Source organism: Lontra canadensis, unplaced genomic scaffold (genome assembly GCF_010015895.1).
Source record: "Lontra canadensis isolate GAN:19392208 unplaced genomic scaffold, GSC_riverotter_1.0 scaffold94, whole genome shotgun sequence".
NCBI lineage: Eukaryota > Metazoa > Chordata > Mammalia > Carnivora > Mustelidae > Lontra > Lontra canadensis.
The window spans coordinates 5,247,833-5,267,058 of record NW_022631088.1 but is presented as its reverse complement, the minus strand read 5'-3'; the positions used below and the strand labels follow the sequence as shown (position 1 = coordinate 5,267,058).

General features: G+C 45.4%; 1 protein-coding gene across 1 annotated transcript in view; it reads right to left on the bottom strand.

Annotated features, from left to right (window-relative positions):
- Positions 1–19,226, bottom strand: part of EFL1 (elongation factor like GTPase 1) — a 115,365-nt gene that overhangs the window by 49,925 nt on the left and 46,214 nt on the right. The window lies entirely within an intron of this gene.

The following is a 19,226-nucleotide window of genomic DNA, read 5'->3' as shown; positions in this document are numbered from 1 at the left end:
AATAATACTGGTTGAATATAGGTGTGTGTGCGTGCGTGGGCACACCTTATCTTTAATGTCTGTGGGACTTTTTTTTTTTTTTTTAAAGTAGGCTTCACCCTGGGAGCCCAAGACAGGGCTTGAACTCACAATCCTGAGATCAAGACCTGAGCTGAGATCAGGGGTTGGATGCTTAAGAGACTGGGCCACCCTGGCGCCCCAATATCTGTGGAATATTTTTTAAAAGGGACACTAAGTCACAAGTAAAATCTGAATGAAGTCTCCAAAATATATATGGCACAGCTATTCTTTTATTTTTCTGATTCTCCATGGATTTTTTCCATCTTAGCTTGCATCCCTACTGTGATTTAAAGGATTTTCTACAATGAAAATTATTTAAAATCCATCTCCAGCACCTTAAGTATTAAAGGAAAACTGTCAGTTTTCTTCACCCCGTATTCTCCCCCAGCTACATCCAGAACTTTCCGTACACATATTACTCACTATTCACATCTCGGTCAATTACATATACTCACTGTAAAGAAGAAGAAAAACAACAACAGAATGGAAATCTTTGAGGTTGCTAATTTCTAAGATTACCTAAACCAGTGAAGTTTTCTTTTACAGAAAAGCAAGTTTAAAGTTTCATCATTCAAATGCAGCCTATCTGAAACACCTGGAAATGATTTCAAAGTTTTCAAAGTCACTATTCTAATAGGTATTACTTCCAACCTAACCATTACTGGCCTTTGAAATATAGAAGCTGGGAGCAGACTGGACAGATCAAATACTACAGATAAAAGCACTCTGAAAAGCATACAGTGCTATAAAAACATAAGGTGGTGGTATTAAAAATGGATTTGGACGTGAAATCCCAAACTCATTCATTTCAATGATTCCGTTAAGCCTTGGGCAAGGGCAGAGAACAGTGAGATTTTAATCCAGACCCGATTCTGCATCTCACTGGGGTCATTCCGGGCCGATCAACTCCAGTCAAATTACATCCCGCCCCTATGTGATTAGAGACAAACAGGTTTCGGTCAAGTGTCCCCGGTTTTCACTCAAACTCATCATGCTTACTTTCTCGGAGGACATTTGCTAATTACGGGACCAAATTTGAAAGTAACTTTTCAGGAGCAGCATTTTGTCTTCCTGTCAAAGAAGAGCTCTGTGTTTGCAGCAAAGTGACAATTTCTGGCTGTAACTAATTAGGCGGTGGTAAAATTGTCACAAGGAAAATGGACACGCAATACCAGCTGTGAAAAATCTGACTCTTGCACACAACGTGCTGGCTGAGGGAAATTTACAGCGTCGCACTCGCCTGCCCAGAAACACACGGCTGAGCGCCAGCCGGAGCTGTGCAGGAAGGGGCTACTGGAGATACGAACTAAAGGGATTTTTAGCATCTTGGAGGGGAAAAAAAAGGCTCAGCGCACTGTGTCTGAAAGCAACAAACGCAGTAAGTAAGACCAGGTGTGGACACGTCTGGAACCTACTGCAGTAATTAAAATACAAGCAGATGTACCATCCTGTCCTGTAGGAATTACAGAAACCAGAGCTATTCATAAATAATTCCGAGCAATCATCGTGGTCAGAGCCTGCTGCTTCGTGCCTAACGAGGGGTTTTCATACACGTCTCCTCCTCTGGGCTTCACGACTCTGTCAGGTGCAAAGTCCTCATGGGATAAAGAAATTAACAACAAACGAACCTGAAACTGGGCCAGAAGGGAATGTGGTAAATTATACACACACCCACAGTGCACAGCCCCTCCTGACACGGAGAGTCCAGAACCGTCCGCTGAACTGCACCAAAGTCAGCACAGATTCAGTGCCAAGTCTACAAAACAGAGAGGCGAAAACTCTGTGTGTACGTGCGCGCTTGTGTGTGTGTGTATCTGTGCGTGCTGTATAAGGAAAACCTATGGGAGGATACACCCCAATTTGTCGCCAACAGTAACGTCAGAAGAGTGGCCACAGAGTGTATCAGCACGTGCCACCTGTGTGAGCCAAATAAGTGAAATAAAAATAAAACCACATCGGTTAACGCTGCCAACTTTCAAAACAGAAAACAGTTCCAGTTTTATAGACACACACTTATACACACACACTCTCTCACACATTTAAACAAAAATGGAAACGCCCTTGGATTGTGCTCTGGTCTGTGGCCACTGGATCCTGAAAACGGCGTAGTGAAAAAAATTCAACTCGCTGCGTATTTACTGACCCTCGATCCTCATGGTTTGAACAGTTAGCTGATGACTTAGGACTTAGCATCTGCACTCGACTTATCCACAGCTTTCCTTCTGTACTCAATTACACCCCCTCCTAGCTTTGCAGATAAGCAACCCTCACACTCTGAACACAAAGTCCAAGATTTCTGTACTTTATCATTGTCAAGGTTTTTATTCAAGAGAGTCTACGTACAGCATTATTACATGTAAAAAGAGTTATGTTTGTCCATATTCTCCTTAAATGTGGAGGCACTTGGCTAGAATAAAATTTGGCAAAGCCTTTAAAAGAACTATTTTTTTCTTTTTGGTTGTTGTTGGTATAAAATCCCTATCAAAGTACGAGGCATATTTTGCAAATTAAATTCTTTAAAAGGGCGTTATTCCCTCCTCCGGCTCATAACTGATTGTTACCAAATACACTGACCTTTCATATTAAAAAGCCAAACCCATTCTTTAGAAACACCCGTGGTTCAATCAGTCGGATATGCCCACAAAAGTCTGTGGCCTCTTCCACGATCTCCTTGCCCGGCTCTTCAATGACTGTCCCACGGGGCCTCTCCCGCCTAACTTGGGGCCCCACTCTCCTCAGCCTCGACATGGTGCTGTTGCCAACACTCCTGGCATTCACGGTGGCCAGATCAAGCTGCTCTCCGCTTGGGCACTGGGAAATTCCTTTGTCTCTGTCATCTCTGCAAAAGAACCCTAACTGAAAGACAGTTCCCTGAGGACTTCTTCGGGATCCCCCGGTTAACAGAATACGACGAACGGCACCTCTTCCACAACTGGGTTCGGTCAGCGGTGCTGTGGGGCTCACCGGCTCCTTGGCCCCAGCTTAGTCCGGCTCCTTCATCCACGCGACCTGACACCAGCCTCAGACCAGACCCAACTCCATGCCTCATTCCACATGGCCCAACGGTTTCCCCCAAGATTCATTCCAGAAAGTTCCTTTAGCTCTCACCTAGTTCAAAGCATATCACCAGACACTGTGGGAGACAAAGATGAGCCAGGTGCCATCCTGAAAGTATCTGTAAGTGTCTGTCTTAAATTGGTGCGACATATAGGACAGCATTTTGGAGTTGAAGCTGACATTTAAAGAATGATTTGAAAAACATAAAAGGCAATGATTTATGGAATTAAAAGTAGGATATGCCTTCCAAAACATTATGGAATCCAACAATAAATAAAAGCATAGTAAAAAAATTTAAAAAAAAATGCACAAAACACACAAAAGTATAGTAAAAAAAATGCATAAAAGATACATTAAGACCAAAGTATAAAATAATCAAGGACAAATACTTCAGTCATAACTAGAGCGGACCACAGAATTCAACATCCAAACTAGGATTTTCAGGAGTGAAAGGGGTCACAAAGCCTTCTCCAAGACAACAGGCATAATAAACCAGGTGCCGTGGACAAGCCAGGCTGGGAGGTCGCAGCCCGTATAAAAATAAACAGCTCGCCTGACCAAGGAAGGGAGATCAAGTCATAGGCTCTAGCACTCACTTTTCCTGCCCACATCCCTCGTCCCCACAGTCCTGCTTTCAGAATCTGAAAGTCAGAGAGGCATACAAAACAAACGGAAAACAAAAAAGGATTCACACACACACAAATATTTCATGATGTTTGCAAAGAACAAAGCTACAGACTTGTTATATTTAAAACTAAATTTAAATTTGGTCATAATGTGAGTTTTGGAAATACTGGGCTTTTTTTTTTTAAAGATACTTTTATATTTTATTTTATTTTATTTTTTTTTATTTTTTTGACAGAGATCACAAGTAGGCAGAGAGGCAGGCAGAGAGAGAGAGGAGGAAGCAGGCTCCCTGCTGAGCAGAGAGCCCGATGCGGGGCTCGATCCCAGGACCCTAGGATCATGACCTGAGCCGAAAACAGAGGCTTTAACCCACTGAGCCACCCAGGCGCCCCAACACTTTTATATTTTAATACAGGGTAACACACCTGGTTTCAGTTTTAAACTTGTCTAACCTCATAAAGGGGACTGTTTTCCAAATTTAGTATCTAAATAACTATGAATATATTAGACTTTTATGGGCCAAACAAATCCAGAAAACAGTTACTCAAAAAGCGAAGCTAATCTGAAAATTCCAGGGAAGACCAAGGTTCGACTACTCGTCATCTCTTACAGCTCTGGCATTTCAGGCGGTGCACGTCACGTCTGGGCAGAGTCATATACCCACGTATGAAAGACACCCCACCACGCGTGCGCACACCCAGCCTAGTGGGCTCACGTTCCGCATGAGCCAACTAATGTCGACTCTTAGGACAAACTAATTTCTGGTTAACACACTGAACATCAGAAGCGGCAGAGAAGCAGACCAGACACATGGCTGGTGGCCAGAGGCTGGAAACTCAAGTGCCCAGTAAGCTGGGCCCTCACTCCCCTTAGATTTCTTCCCTTTTTTTTTTTTTTTTAAAGATTTTATTTATTTGTATTAGAGAGACAGAGAGAGAGACAAAGCACAAGCAGGGGGAGCAGCAGACAGAGAGAGGAGGAAGCAGACTCTGCTGAGCAAGGAGACCGACGCGGGACTCGATCCCAGGACCCTGAAATCAAGACCTGAGTGGAAGGCAGACGCTTCACCCACTGAGCCGCCCAGGTGCCCCTCCGCTCTCCCTTTCCCACCTGTGGCACCTCGGTTTCCCCACAGATACTCCAGAGGGAATGTCAGTAAACCAAAGAATAACCGTCATGATATCTCCCAGGATTTCCAGACTCTATTCTTATTCTGGCTCAAAATTCCGTTCCACCCCTGTGCTCAGAAGGAGCACTGGGAGGGGAGTACACACATGTCTGTCCACACACCCACACTGTGCCCTGGAAATACACCCCCGCTGGGTAACAGGTCCAAGGAACAAATGTTCTAAGACAGATGTACTGAAAGAGGTATAGGAACCTGAAGTAAGGTGCCGGTGGGTCTCCTGGAGCCGCTGGAGAAGGCTTTCAGAGAGGTGGCATCTGAGTTGGGTCTCGTGCCTGCGCTCACCAGGCAGCACGGGGAAAAGGATGAGTGGAGGAGAAGACAGTGTGTGCTCAAACAGGTGGGGAGCAGAGCCCTGGCGTGCACACAGCTGGTGGGAATGCACACGGTGCGGCCGCCGGGCAGCAACACGGAGAGCCCTCCCTCAGAGAACACGGACGGAGCTACCATCTGACCAGCCAGTCAAACAAACACTGCATGCGCTCCCCTACATACAGAATCTGAAATCGCCAAATTCAGAGAGTAAAGTGCTGGTTACCAGAGGCTGGGGGAATCTAGGGGCACTGACGGGTATGGACTCGAAAGTAGCATATAAATACGTCTTGGAGATCTAATACAAGCACGATTCCAGAGACAAAACCGTATTATAAACGTCAAAACTAAAGACGAGATCTCACGCGCTCCCCCCAAGAAATGATTATGTGATGTGATAAAGATATAAGCTAATACTACAGGGGTAATCATACCGCAGTAAATAAATAATTCAAGGCCACACGCTGTACACCTTAAATTTAGACGTTGTCGTATGTCAATTATGTCACAATAAAAATAAATCCTTAACAACCCTGACATATTCGGGAGTGGTGAGAGCTGAAGTAAAGGGTCCAAGGAGGGAAGCAGCAGACAGACAGCGAAGGGTCTAGGAGGCGTGCACACAAGAGGAAGTCCAGGCTGCTGCGGGGAAGTATAGGGGCCGCTGGAAAAGACTGCCCCTTGGGGACGGGAGTCTCACTAGTTCACCCCTGTATACAGAGCCTCTTTGTAAACCAGGCAAAACTGACAAATTCTAGTTGGTCAGCTTCTCTCTTCTCCCTTCTGCGGGGAACCGGGCTATTTCCCCTCCTGTCCTTCCCTAGGGTTTTCTCCCTTATAAAAGGAAAGATGGGATCCCAGTTCAAGTCTCCTCAACCAAGCTCAGAAAAGATCAAGTCTCTGAGTCTCAGATCCCCCCGTTACAGGAGGAAAGGACTGGACGACAGAAGGTTGAAAGTCAAGGACTCCGCAGGCAGATGTCACAAGGCCCAGCACTTCTGCATCGCCACGAGCAGAGGGAGTGAGGAGAACCTGGTGTAGGGTTTACATTAACCTTGGCCGCACAACTGTGCAGGGAACAAGGTGCACATAAAAAGGGGTGGCCGGGACAGTGTCATTCGTCTGAGGTCCAACTTCCCGGTCTCTATTTGCTCGTCGGCAAAGCGACATGATCAGTTTACCACGGCCATAAACAAATGTAAATGACAGGGACTCACTGAACACCCGGCATGCCCTTGGTGCGCAGCAAGTGCGGGTTAAGTCGCTTGAGACCTCATCCAAGTACATTCATAAATGGGGCATCTCTCGGTGTGTCAGTTAACAGAAGATCTGCAAATACAAACTGTTTGGAAAATGAGACAATGATGGTCATTTTGGAAAAACTGGAGGCTCGCGGCTTTGAAGAGAAACAACTATTCCGCAGTAAATCTACTAATTGCTGTTTTTGTAGAAACCTGAAAGAAAACATGCCCCTATCACACTGCCACCCCCAGAGGAGAGGGGCTTGGCCTTTGATTTTCAAGGTGTATCTGATTTCTTGAAGCTTTTACAGAGGCAAATCGTAGGACACGTTCAGCTCCAACGGTGAAGGAACAGCAACTCTTGCCTTAAATGTGCGCTTGAGCCAGAAGACCCCGATCCTTTGAAATACGACCGTCAATGCGTTTACGTGCCGAGCTGCTGTAAATTAACAGTCACCTGGGAGCCGTAAAACAAAACCAGGGACGACGTGCTTCTAATTGCACAGGACAGCACGGTGTCAGCAATGTTTTCTATTCTGCTTCCAACATGCCTACCAACAGCATGTGTTTCCCTAACGATGCTTCCTCCGCGCAGACAACCAAAGGAGTCCTAACAATTTGGAAGGTGAGAAGGAAACCAAGGGAAGAAACAAGTATACAACTGAAACGATGCCTTTAGCACCGGGAAGAGAGGTGGGAGGGGCAAGAGAAAGAAAGGAAGACAGCGAGAGCAAGCAGGCACCACAGTAAGTTTCAGGGACAGCTACGAAGTTGGTCCTCAGGCTCCAACAGCAAATCCGCATCCACGAGCGACTGCTCTGTCCCAAGGACTCCGACGTCTCTAACCCTCCAGTGATAAGACAGGCCTGCCCGCCATGTGCAGGAGCCTGGGCTGGGCAACAGCGCACCGTTTCGGGCCCCCAGATGGACACACACTTCGGTCCCACTCCACACACACACACACACCCCCTTCATCCGACCGCCTGACACTCTTTATAGACACAGTCAGCAGTTACAAGTTCCCCACGTGGGCTCTGGCCAGCGCTCAGAGACACCCTCCTTTGTTTGTCCGGCCTCAGACAGGATGGAAATCCGTGGAAAAGGCTGCCCTCTTGTGCGCAGCTGCGGCCCCTGCTAGAGCAGGACCAACCAGCTGCGTTTCCCCCGCCGGGCTGCGTGGCTTCCCAAAACAGGCGTAGCCGCTCAGCCTCAGCCCCGAAATCAAGGCTGGTGTAAATGAGGATCAGAGAAGGTGCCAACGCTTCTGACTTGGCTCAAGTCCGAGCCAGCCATTCCAGACCTCTCTCGGGGCACGGTCCTGCGCATCCAATCAGGATGAAGGCTGCTTTTTTAAAGCTCCTGGTTATGAGAAGAGCTCTGGGGGGTGGGGGGTGCGGCTCCTAATCTGACGCCAAATGGCACCTGCACCTGTGGGTTTCTGAGCGTCGGCTAGAGCAATCCACAGAGAGAGAGGAGGGCAAGGGGCATGCTGAGCCCCGCAAAGCAACTGAAACAGATGGAAACCAGGTCTAGGACAGTGGGGAGGTTCTTGGAAAAGCAGCTAAGAGACAAAGAAAGGCCGTAAGACATCACGTGACACAACCTTATTTTATTCGGATACAGATTCACAGATTCAGGTCCATGGGTGTGGCCAACTTGCCAGCGATCTCAACCGACAAACCCAGGGCTATGTTAGTCTGGGAGCAAAACTGTGAAAGGTCTGTAAATAATCTGGAAGATTAAATCTAAGCACCCAGCATGAAAAGTCCAACCTAGTACAGAGTCGAATGTATAGCAAACACGAAATGCCTGAATGTGAGAGAATGATTAGTCTATGAAAGTTAGCAAAGGTTTGTCTTTTCAGAGCAAACAGTTCACTACATGTTAAAAAAAAAAAAAAAAGTATTTTATTTTTCTTTAAAGAGACTTTGGATCCTGAGAAAGAAAGGCTCTTCAGAAACACTGGTATCCCTTCCCCCTTCCCCAAATCACTCCACCCCAAATCTCAAGTGAAATGTCTCAAGAAAGGTAAAAAGTATAGAAAATCGATGGCAACACAGAAAAAGGTCTCATCCAATGCTTGGGCAAACCAAATCTAAACTTTGAAAAGCAGAACTAGACTATAAGTCACCCAGGCATACCAGAATTAACTTGTGCCACTAAGAGAGAAACTGCTCTCTCCAGGAATTAAACATAAGAGATCCCAGACCTCACCAATACCAGAAGTCCCTGTCTTAGGTAAGACCCTGGGGCAGAAGAAGTAATTCTGGCAACCGTCAACTGGCTCAGTTTGAGGGAGGTAGGTCTGGGGCCCACAACACAAGACGCCACGTGAAAAAGGAAAGGGCTTCTTCCCCAAAGAGACCAGTACCGGAATGATTTTAATTGTTCACATGATTTGGTAATAAAGTTGGGAGACGGATACAATGCAGATCTGGGTATAAATCACGGCCCTTCCTTAGCTCTGTATCGGCAAAAAAGGCTCAAGAAGATAAAGATGTCAGTTCTTCCCAAATGAATTTATAACCTCACACAATAAAATGAGTTCCTTTTATAGAAGCAGGTGTACATATGGATGTGTGTTTACAGACAGAAATCTGGAAGAAAACACATTACACTGGTAGTACCTACAATGATCATTTACCTAGTTTTTCTGTATTATAAGCTTCATAGTAAAAGACGATCATGATTCACTTTTTTTTTTTAAGATTTTATTTATTTGAGAGAGAGCGCAGAGGCAGAGGTAGAGGGACAAGCAGACTCCCTGCTAAGCAGAGAGCCCAATGCAGAGCTCCATCCCAAAACCCTGGGATCATGACCTGAGCTGAAGGCAGATGTGTAACTGACTGAGCCACCCAGGTGCCCCCATGATTCACTTTCATAAATACAATGTCTTAATATAGATATTTAATGTACTGGAATGAGCTAAAATGATCTCAAGTTCACATGGAAGAAGAAATGTCCAAGAACAGCTAAAAACTTACTGAAATAAATAGTGATAAAATGAGATTAACAAATGAATCGTTGAAACCACTGAAACCAAACAATATAGACTGGGAAATCCATCAGGACAGAAAGCAGAACACAGTAACAGACTACAGCATCGGTGGAAATTTAATGACAGAAGCGGGAGCAAAACTCAGGGGTGGGTGAGGCTTACTTCCTAAACTGTGCTGGCACAAGAGCTGTGCGTCTGGGGAAAAAGCCCGAGTATGTACTTTACAGGTAACCTAGTCCCTGCCCCAGAAGAGCTTAAATGAGCGCACGGGATCTATAGAACATGAAACATCCAAAGAGCACTGTGAGTGTACAGAGGACCTGGTAGAGAACAGGACGATGAATGGAGAAGAAAGGTGGGCAAGTGTCAGCAGAGCCGAGGTCTCTCAAACCACGCTCCTGAGAATACCGCACAAATAACAAGTAGGGGCAGACGTGCTCCCTAGGCCAGGAGGCCATGGGGTCCTGCCTGCTGGGGGAGCACCTTGAGCTCAGGACCCGGGAACGGGGCTTCAAACGGGTCCTGCAGGCAACAGTGGCCGGCAAGCCAGAGCTGGGCCAGGCGGCCACTCCTTCTCCACGTGCATACGCCTGGAGTCAGGCTCCAACCCAAGGTCTGGAGTGGAGCTCCATCAGTGCTGCCCATGCTCGGGCTTCACCGGGTCGCCCCTTCCGCCTTGCTTCTCTGGGAGACTAATTCCCGGCCATCTCTGCTACCCAGAGCTTTCTCCTGGGGAAGCTAACCCAAGTGTCCATCCTTTGTCACTCAGTAACTGGGAGTAAGGATGAGTCAAAGCAGTTTCGGTCACAGCCAGGGCACCTGACTTCTCTCCTACATCCTGCGGGAAGACGTTTCTCAGGTGCGCTTTGCTACAATAAGGGGTGGACTGAAATGCTGACGATGGCCTACTCGGGTTTTTTTTCATTAGATAAAAAGAACTTCACTTAAATAAATGACATGTTAGATGAGAAAAGTGTTCTTTAATCTTCATAATTAAGGGTTTCACTCGGGATTTATTTTCTTTATATGTGTGACTTTTGCCAATTAATGATATTTCCCGTGGAAATCAATGGTAATTACCTCATTACTTAATTAACATTCTGCCCTTCGATATTTTTAGAAACAAAATAAAGGCTACCACCCACCGCCTTCTGCTATCCTCATCTACAAGACGGAACTAAGGAGCAGAGAGGTTAAGCACCCCACCTAAGGCCGCAAAGCTAAAAGCTGCTCAGCGGGAATGTAACCCAGAGTATCCCAGCCCCAACCCATACACGTCCCATCTCCCAACTCAGTCCTCAGGGACAAGTTCTGTAAGACAGCACCGAGGACGTCAAGGAGAGATATTAACACCAACTCTCCTCTGAACTTAAAAAATACAGGAGATGACATTCAAGATATAAAAAACTTAAAAAGAAAAATAGCACAGACAATGGAGGGCCCACCAGGCATCTGCAGAAAGGAGACATTCCGCAGATCAGCGGACCTTCCTCCTCACCCGAGTCCTCTCTCCAGAGAGCTACTACCTCGAACTCACAGTCTACCTTTCCCGGCTTTATGCATCACACACGCATCCGTCCCTCAATGACACATGGTATTTACATGTTTTCAACCTCTATAAAATGCTTGCCAACTCGCTTGTTGTCTAAATCCACTGCATTTGCGAGCCCAACCCCAGCCGATGGCTGGTGGTGTGAAGCCCTTCACTCTCGCTCGGTTGTAACATTCCTCCCCAGTACGGCTGCGCCGTAACTTACCATCCATTCTGCTGCCCATGGATATTTAGGCAGTTACCAGCTGTTCTTCCGGCTCTCAGCACCAGCGCTGTTACGAACACTCTCACACCCGTGGCCTTCAGAGCGCACTCGAAGCTTCTCCGACGTGCACACCTGCAAGCGGAGCTGCTGCATCGTGGGGCCACGTGTTCAGTTTAGGGGTCTAAGAGAGCACATTTTTCAGGACTTTTGACAATCAGCTGATTGTCTACTGGAAAAAAGTCAAATTTCACCTTGTCAACAAGAAGACTATTGTATCAATCATCAAGGACATCTTCCCACCTTCATTAAACCATTTACAAAAGTCAAAGGACCTCCCCATTGCCATGCATTAAAAATACCAAGAAGAGAGGTCAAATCTGCCCTCTACCTTGTCAGTGCCCCTTAACAGGAAGAAAGGAAAAGTCCTATTCCGAGATGCTGTGGTTACAAACATGTAATAATTTTCAAAAGAAATTACATAGTTACAACGATTACTTCAGTCTGTGAAGAAAGGACTAACAGACACACTAACTTAACTTGTGCGATAAGCATTTTGCCAAAGCACAGGCTAACCATTCCATGTGAGGACCTGGATACATTCCATGTGAGGCCCCGCATTTGTAGCCGTGCGGCTGCGGTCCACTGGCTGGGAGGTACCCAGAAAACCTCGATGATAAAGAAAACAATGTATAAAACTCTAAAGAAATCCAGACAAGGCTATATGAAGATTCAGGCCATAAACACATTCATTAGAAGAAGAGAAAAAAAGTGAACCAATTCTTCTAAAAAAATAAATGAAATAAAACAATATCTGATACATAGGACAGAAGGTCTCCTCAGGGCACTCAATCAATGTATTAAGAACCTATAATAGATGAGGAATCAATTAAGGACAGAAGTAAAAATGCCATGTAACAAACCACCACCAAGCAAGACTTAACAGAGAAAAGGGGAAACAAAACAAAACCAAACCAAACCCCAATTAACGCAGAAACAGAAGGTGAAAGAACACAAGATACACAGGAAGACAAACCTCCCAGCTTGCTCTACAGATGACTGCAACCTTCACAAGCCTCAGTTTTCCCAGCTGTAAAATGCATCCGTCTCATCCGGCAGGGAGCAGATCAGATCCTCGCCCCTGAATCCGCAGCAGCTCCCGGCCCACGGGAAACACCAAAAGATGCTCCTTTCTCATGTCATTATTATAACCAATATCGATACCCGTATCCATGCAAATGAACTGAATAACCAATCTGAAATACGTGATTCCCTATGAGAGCATGAAGTGCCACAATCAATGTAGGGAACAGTGAAACAAAACAAAACAAAACAAAACAAACAAAAAAACCCAGAAAACCTGAAAGGGAGAATCACAGTTGATAAAACTTTCAAATCACAACCTTGACGACCAACCAGGTAGAGTCGGTTGCACGGGTGTTAACATCAAACTGCTTAAGGAGCATAAAATTCTTGTGCCATTTAAATTGTCCCATAAAATAAAAAACAGTGAAAATTGTCCCTCAGTTCTTGTTCGTTTCAAGTGGCCAGCACAATGCTCTTGCCCATCCTCCCTGAGTACAAAATAAACACGTATATAAAAGACGCAGATCAGCCAAACCTATAAATATTTTACATGAAAAAAACACCAACAAATTCAATTCACTGCTCTATTAACATACTGAAATACATTCACTTTTAGCCTAATCCAGGAATATGTGACTCATGGATATTAAGAAACGTGTTACTGAGATTTAAGGCATAAAACGGCTCAAAAAAGAAAAAAACAGCATCTGTTGCCTGAAAGGTACAGGAAAGACCATTTCATAAAAGTCAACATCTATCTGCATTTAAAAAATTAATCTAGTAAGCAGAAACAGTCGTTACAGTCACTATGTCGTTATAAAGACCATGTGGATCAGATCTGCTCTATAACCCAGTACACCGTCTGTCAGAACTGCTCCCATGTCGGGAATGAGACCCCACGACTGCACCGCCATTTATTACCATCCTGGGAGTTAGAGCAAATGCACTGAAACAAAAAGCTCTAAATATGAGAAGAGATCATCTCTAGGAGAAATATATACAGGTTAGAAAACATGATTATTTTTGTATTAAATATATACTATTCAGGAATACACTTAAACATGGTTAAGATGGCAAATTTTACATTATTATATTTTTTTACCACAATTTTAAGGAACAGTGTGCTCACATGTGCGTATAAAGGGACTGGTGGTCACCCCTATGATAAGAGGTAACTCTTACTCGGCCTATCTGCTTTTCTCCAATGCACCTATAGTATGGCCTACACGATACTGAAAATTATCTTTTAAAGAGGCCTTAAAACATCACACTTAGCATTCATATAGAAGAGCTATAACACCAAAATAAAATAGATAAACTTTAAAAATAAAGAAACAAAGCAAGAAAACACAAAGTGAGAACTGGTCATGAGAAAGATAATAAACCAGATTGAAAGAATCAAACATCTTATGTAGCTAGCCCAGACGATCTTGCGAGTGAATAGTTTCCAAACTTTCAAAGAGAAGATAATTATCACAGTCGATAGAAATTGCCCTAGAACAGCCTTGTCCAATATGGCAGCCACAAGGGACACGTGGTTACCAAACACTTGAAATGTGACAAGCGCATCTGAGGGAGTCAACGTTTAATGCTGTTTGGTACCAGCCTGTGTAGATACGCATATAGGGCCAGTGGCTATCATCACAAAGCACGGCTCCAGAAGGTTGAAGAAAGGACGCTTCCCATTTTGGAAATACCAAGAAAATAAAGGCCAAACTTACTTAGTAGCCAAGAAAATTCTGGACAAAATGCTAGTAAATAGAACCAAAGGGTATACCGCGAGAATGTGCAATGATCGAGCGCTAGCCTGCCTTTTTTTTCCCTTCTAGGAATGGAAGGACAACTGAACAATCAGAAAATAATTAAATGCAATCCATGACATCAATTACAGCAAGCAGAAAAGCTCTAGAACTCTGTCTTCAGATACTGGGAACACATCAGTGAAATTTAATATCTATTCCTGGTTTTAAAAAAAGCATACTTTGCTAGCATGACACATCAGAGAAGTGAACCCACAGCCTTGGCAAGCCCAAAACTAAAAGGAGTGTTTTCATTAAAGTTAGGAAGGAACCAGACAGAACAGGAGAGCTGTAACGAGCACCTATCCTATTTCTGGAGACGATTTAAAAATAAGAAACAGGACACATGATAAGGACACAATAAGATCACTATCATCTGTAAAAGAAAAACTATTAAAACCAGCTGAAAATTAATCCTAGAAGTGACCAGTAAGGCTACTTATTATTTACTGATTAAAATAGATTCCAAGTGAAAATGTTGATAAAAAGGTGTATTTAAAAGAAACTCACTAGTAAGTGAATTCAGTGTATTACAAAGAGTACCACAAAGACTTAAGAGTCACAAACTGTTGTGATTTCCTTGGAAACAACAAAATCAATTCTGCGTATAATGCCAAAGGCTCTGGTTCCTCAAGTACCCCACATGACGAAGGACAGACGGACAGGCGGACGGACGGACACACACACACCTTTCATTCAATCTCCACCGACTTCCCAACACCCAGTAATCCACCGTGGCAGAACTAAAACCAGCTCAGAAAAAAGCTAATTAATGTTATTTTCCTCCTGTTGTGAAAAGAGGAATATCATGTTTCCCCTCAGAATATGCCCTTGAAATGTTGAAGACTTAACCATATGGAAGAGTTCTGAAAGTGCATAAGAAATGGCTAGAGATTTGGAATCCTAATTCAATTTCCCCTCACATTTTAATAGGAGCCTGTAGCAAACATTTATTTTAAGAGACGTTCCTGGTATGGACTGAACAAAGGGCTATTGTGTGTTAAACAAGGGGAGGTCTCTCTGGTCCCATCTATCCAAGTTTTTTAAACATCAGGTTGGAATTAAGTGATTTTAAACTTTAAATCAACTATTTCCAGACCACAAACTCTACTCCACACTTATCGGTCAACGTCAGTTCTCCGAGTGAGTTATAACGGAGTTCAAATGCGAAATCAGCGTCTTCCAAGTGCCAGTGAAGGAACTTTCCTTCAGACTCTACATATGCTCCGACTTGTTAAAAAAATGCCACAGAAGTTTTCATTTCCTTCTCCAAAAGAAAGTTTCATCTGCATTTGATCAATCCGACTCCGCACCATCTCTGATGAAAAGCACATGGGTATCCGTCATAGCATTCTCTATTATGTCCTTATTAAACAGGAATTACAACCTTTTCTCTAAGTTAACAGGAGCAAAATAGACGGGATTTATAGGTTTGCCCTGATCACTATAAACTTTGCTATGTCTTAATTTGTAATATGCGTCCTGTCACAGGCCTGCTGTAGTCGAAAAGCAAACAAGAAATTATCTATGGTTCATGGTGTGGTCATTTTAAAACATGTGCACAAATTCTTTGACATGTGTGCCACCAGAAGGTGGAGTCCGTCTCCTCCCTCCGAGTACGGGCCGGCCGTGGTGACTCGCTTCTGCTACAAATGAGCTCGAAACCGGGGGAAGCCAGGTCGTAGAGCGGACACAGCTTCTCCGGGCTTGTCCTCCTAGAGGCTCACCCGCAGATCCCAGCACCGCCTGATGGGAAGGCCGCGTGTGCTGGCCCCAGTCCCACCCCCAGGCAAGGCCCCAGCTGGCCAGCAGCGGCCTCCTCGAACTCCAGCACCCAGGCCTGGCAATCCCAAGCAGACACCCCGGGGCACGGAGACCAGGTGTCCCAGCAAACGGCGCCCGAACCGCAGATGTGGGAAAAACCACAGGCTGTCTTTGGGCTTCGGTGCTTTGGGAGGCAGCAACGATAACGGCAACGTGTACATCAGCTCAACCAGATTCAGCCACCGTCTTACTTTCTTCAAACTTCCCATCTCCCCAAGAACGCAAACCAGCGAACAGACAAAACCCACCTGTGCTGCACACCCGCTCTCGGTTGGCTCCCGGGGCAGCCTGGTGGTGGTGGTCCCAGCCGGTGCCCTGGCTGGGAGCGAGCTTTCTCCTGGGCCGTGTGGCTCCCAGCACTCGGCAGGCCAGGAGCCTTGGCCCACTCGTTTGTGCTGCCTGAAACCCACTCGTAGCCTCAGAAAGTCCTCACTAACCCCCGCTCGTGAAACTGCGGCCCCGCGCCATGTGCTCCCATTTTTTGATCAATGGACAAGTGGGATTTGCCTGAAAGTGTCGCTCTGACTCCAGCACTGGTAATGACGCTTAGGACATTTCCATGAAGCCATATAAATGGGTTATCAACCCAACTGAGTAACCGTTCCGGAAACCCACTGTTTTCCTCAGTGGACAGTAGGAAGGGAAAAAGCCTCATTGCTTGAAATAACTTTTTTTTTCTCTAAGAAGCACACGCCTGAGAAGTTAAAGCTGGAAGGGACCTGAGAGATACTCAAGCTTAGGACTTTTTTCCACCAGTGATAAACTGACATAACCCATGGGCGGTCTTCATGACACAAGTACTAAGAATTTTTACTTTGCTCCATCCTCACTGAAATGTCCACCTCCAATAAGACAGTGGCAACTTGAAACTCCAAGGCCATCCCTGTCTTACCAAGGAAATGTACAGAGTAGAATTTTGTATGCACTTCCTAGCTACAGCAATAAAATGTCCTCCATGTAATGGTATTGAATACTTCGTCCTTAACATTTAGAATGTATGACAAATCTAACAGTACGTGATAAATATAACAAAAGCAGCCCTGGGAACCCACAAATAGTCTCACTAGAAAAAAAATTAAAGTGGCTGCTCTATTTTTACCGTAAGAAATGTTAGCAGTCACTGCTCTAGTCCCAATCATTCGGGGAAACTGAAGTCCAGAAAGGTTATACAACTGGCCGGAGGCCAGACAACTAGTTGGTGGCAAAACCAGGACCAGAATTTTGGTGTACTCATGTTTTCCTGTCTTGCCTGTGCGCAATTAGATTTGGATTAATAAAAGGAAAACAATGATTTTAGTTTCAATTCCAAAGGCAAATCAAAGTGGTTGGCTGGATTCCCACCCCTTCAATGTTACATTCCTAATCCTCCTGGTGACTATTTTCCTCCTTAACGTACAAAGAATCTCCCAGGAGGGCCCCAGGCGGGGCCAGGCGTGGGTGGGATGAGGGCGCTGACAGCAAGGATTGGCTAGTCAAAGGCTATGAAGGTTACTCACAACCCAGGACCCCCTGCCTTAACCGCAGAGGCAAGAGTAAAACACTCAGTCCCTCGCCTCTCCCGCAACTAGGGCTGACCATGGGACAGAAGTCACAAACAATGAGGATCTCAAGAGAGAAACATCACTAAGTGGGCATTTCTTCCCAAATGAAAACAGCAGTGCTGTGAGAAGTCTTCCTGCCAGGACCGTGGGAGTGATTCCTTGGGATGCTGAAGCTGTCGTGGTTCCCCGAGGGCAAAGGCCGCAGGCTGAGAATTGCAAAGAGGCAGACAGAAGGAACCAGGCTCCTTCCAGCCCCAGGAGGGCCATCACTCTGGCCCTACCTATCCTCAGGCTTCCTGTTGAGTGAAATTCAAATCTCCGCAGTCGGTTTATGGTTACCTACAGCTATGTACAGCCCTAACTCTTAGGCAAAATAAATGTGGCTTTCTTCCTTCATCTGCTTTGTCCCAAAGTGTGTCCATCTGTGTTATTTCTACACAGCTAAATTTGGTGAACAAACATTTCATCACTGGCACCATCACCCTCCTACCAAGCCCCCCACCATTATTCTCAAACAGCAGTAAACGGGAACGAGGCACACCTCTTTTCTCCAAGAGGAAGACAGTTTCAGCTTATAAGAGGTCTCCTGCAGCAGATGGCAGGTGGAGGGTTGCCCCGGGCAGCAGATGAAAGACAGGTGGTTTTCCTCCTTATAAACCGCGTAGCCTTGGCCCTGGACAGCACGTGGAGATCCGGAAACCACTGCTCGTCAGGTCCCCAGCCTCTACCGGGGAAAGACTGCCAATGCTAGCCTTAGTTGGAGGAAACAGGACAAAAACCATTCACTCTACAAACACCTTCTCTTTCGCTTGAGTGTGGTGTTTGAGATCTTCTGCCTTACCTTCCATTTAAGAAACAAAATGGACCGAGTCTGAGCAAAACAGTAGTGTCATAACCAAAGACAGTGTTTTCCATCCTTCTCCCGCACGTCCTTCCTGATCAAGTTGGCTACGGCAGTTCAGAGCTCCATCAGCTGTCAACGTTCAACATATCCTCCAAAGGGATAGACGAGAACGGGCGACACGGATGAAAAGCTAGGATTCTACTAACTCTGTGGCCCTCCACCAAAAAGAAAAAAGAAAAGGAAAAGAATTCTAAAGAAAAGAATGGATCTCTGTGAGGGAATGGCAAAATGTTGAGGCAAATTTCATGGACTCGAGTTCACCCAATCCAAAGAAATCATGAGCTGTCCTGGCCCAGAAGTCTGGACCATTTCTTGAAAACATGGAGAGAATTCCCAGCCCAAGCAATTACCCAAGAAATAGCTTTAGGGCTGATGAGCACCTAAGGACTCAGAAACCAGAGGTACAGGGGACACGGTGCCCCACACATGCGCGGGGCCCCTGGGCCGCTTCAAGGGAAGGTCCTCAGTCTGGGACTTCCGGGTTGCTCTAAGGACCTCAAAAAGTGGATTCTGCACACAGAAGCAGAAGCCAATGAACATTATGGGCTTGACAAGCAGTATTTACAGATGTAAGCTGGTCACTATCAGCAAAGCAACATTCAATGGGTTAAAAATACAGGGAGAAAAGAAATGAGTTCAACAGACCTTTACATCAGAACAGTCTCCAATAATTTAGAACCAGAAGTGTCTCACTCATCTAGACTTTTACACAGGAATCCCCTTTCTTGTTCCCAACCAGATAGAACCCCCACGTCGAGCGTTCCCAAACTACTTAAGCAGGGCTTTTGGAAACAGAACTACTGTACCTCACAGCAAGTTACCAATCCACATGCTAAC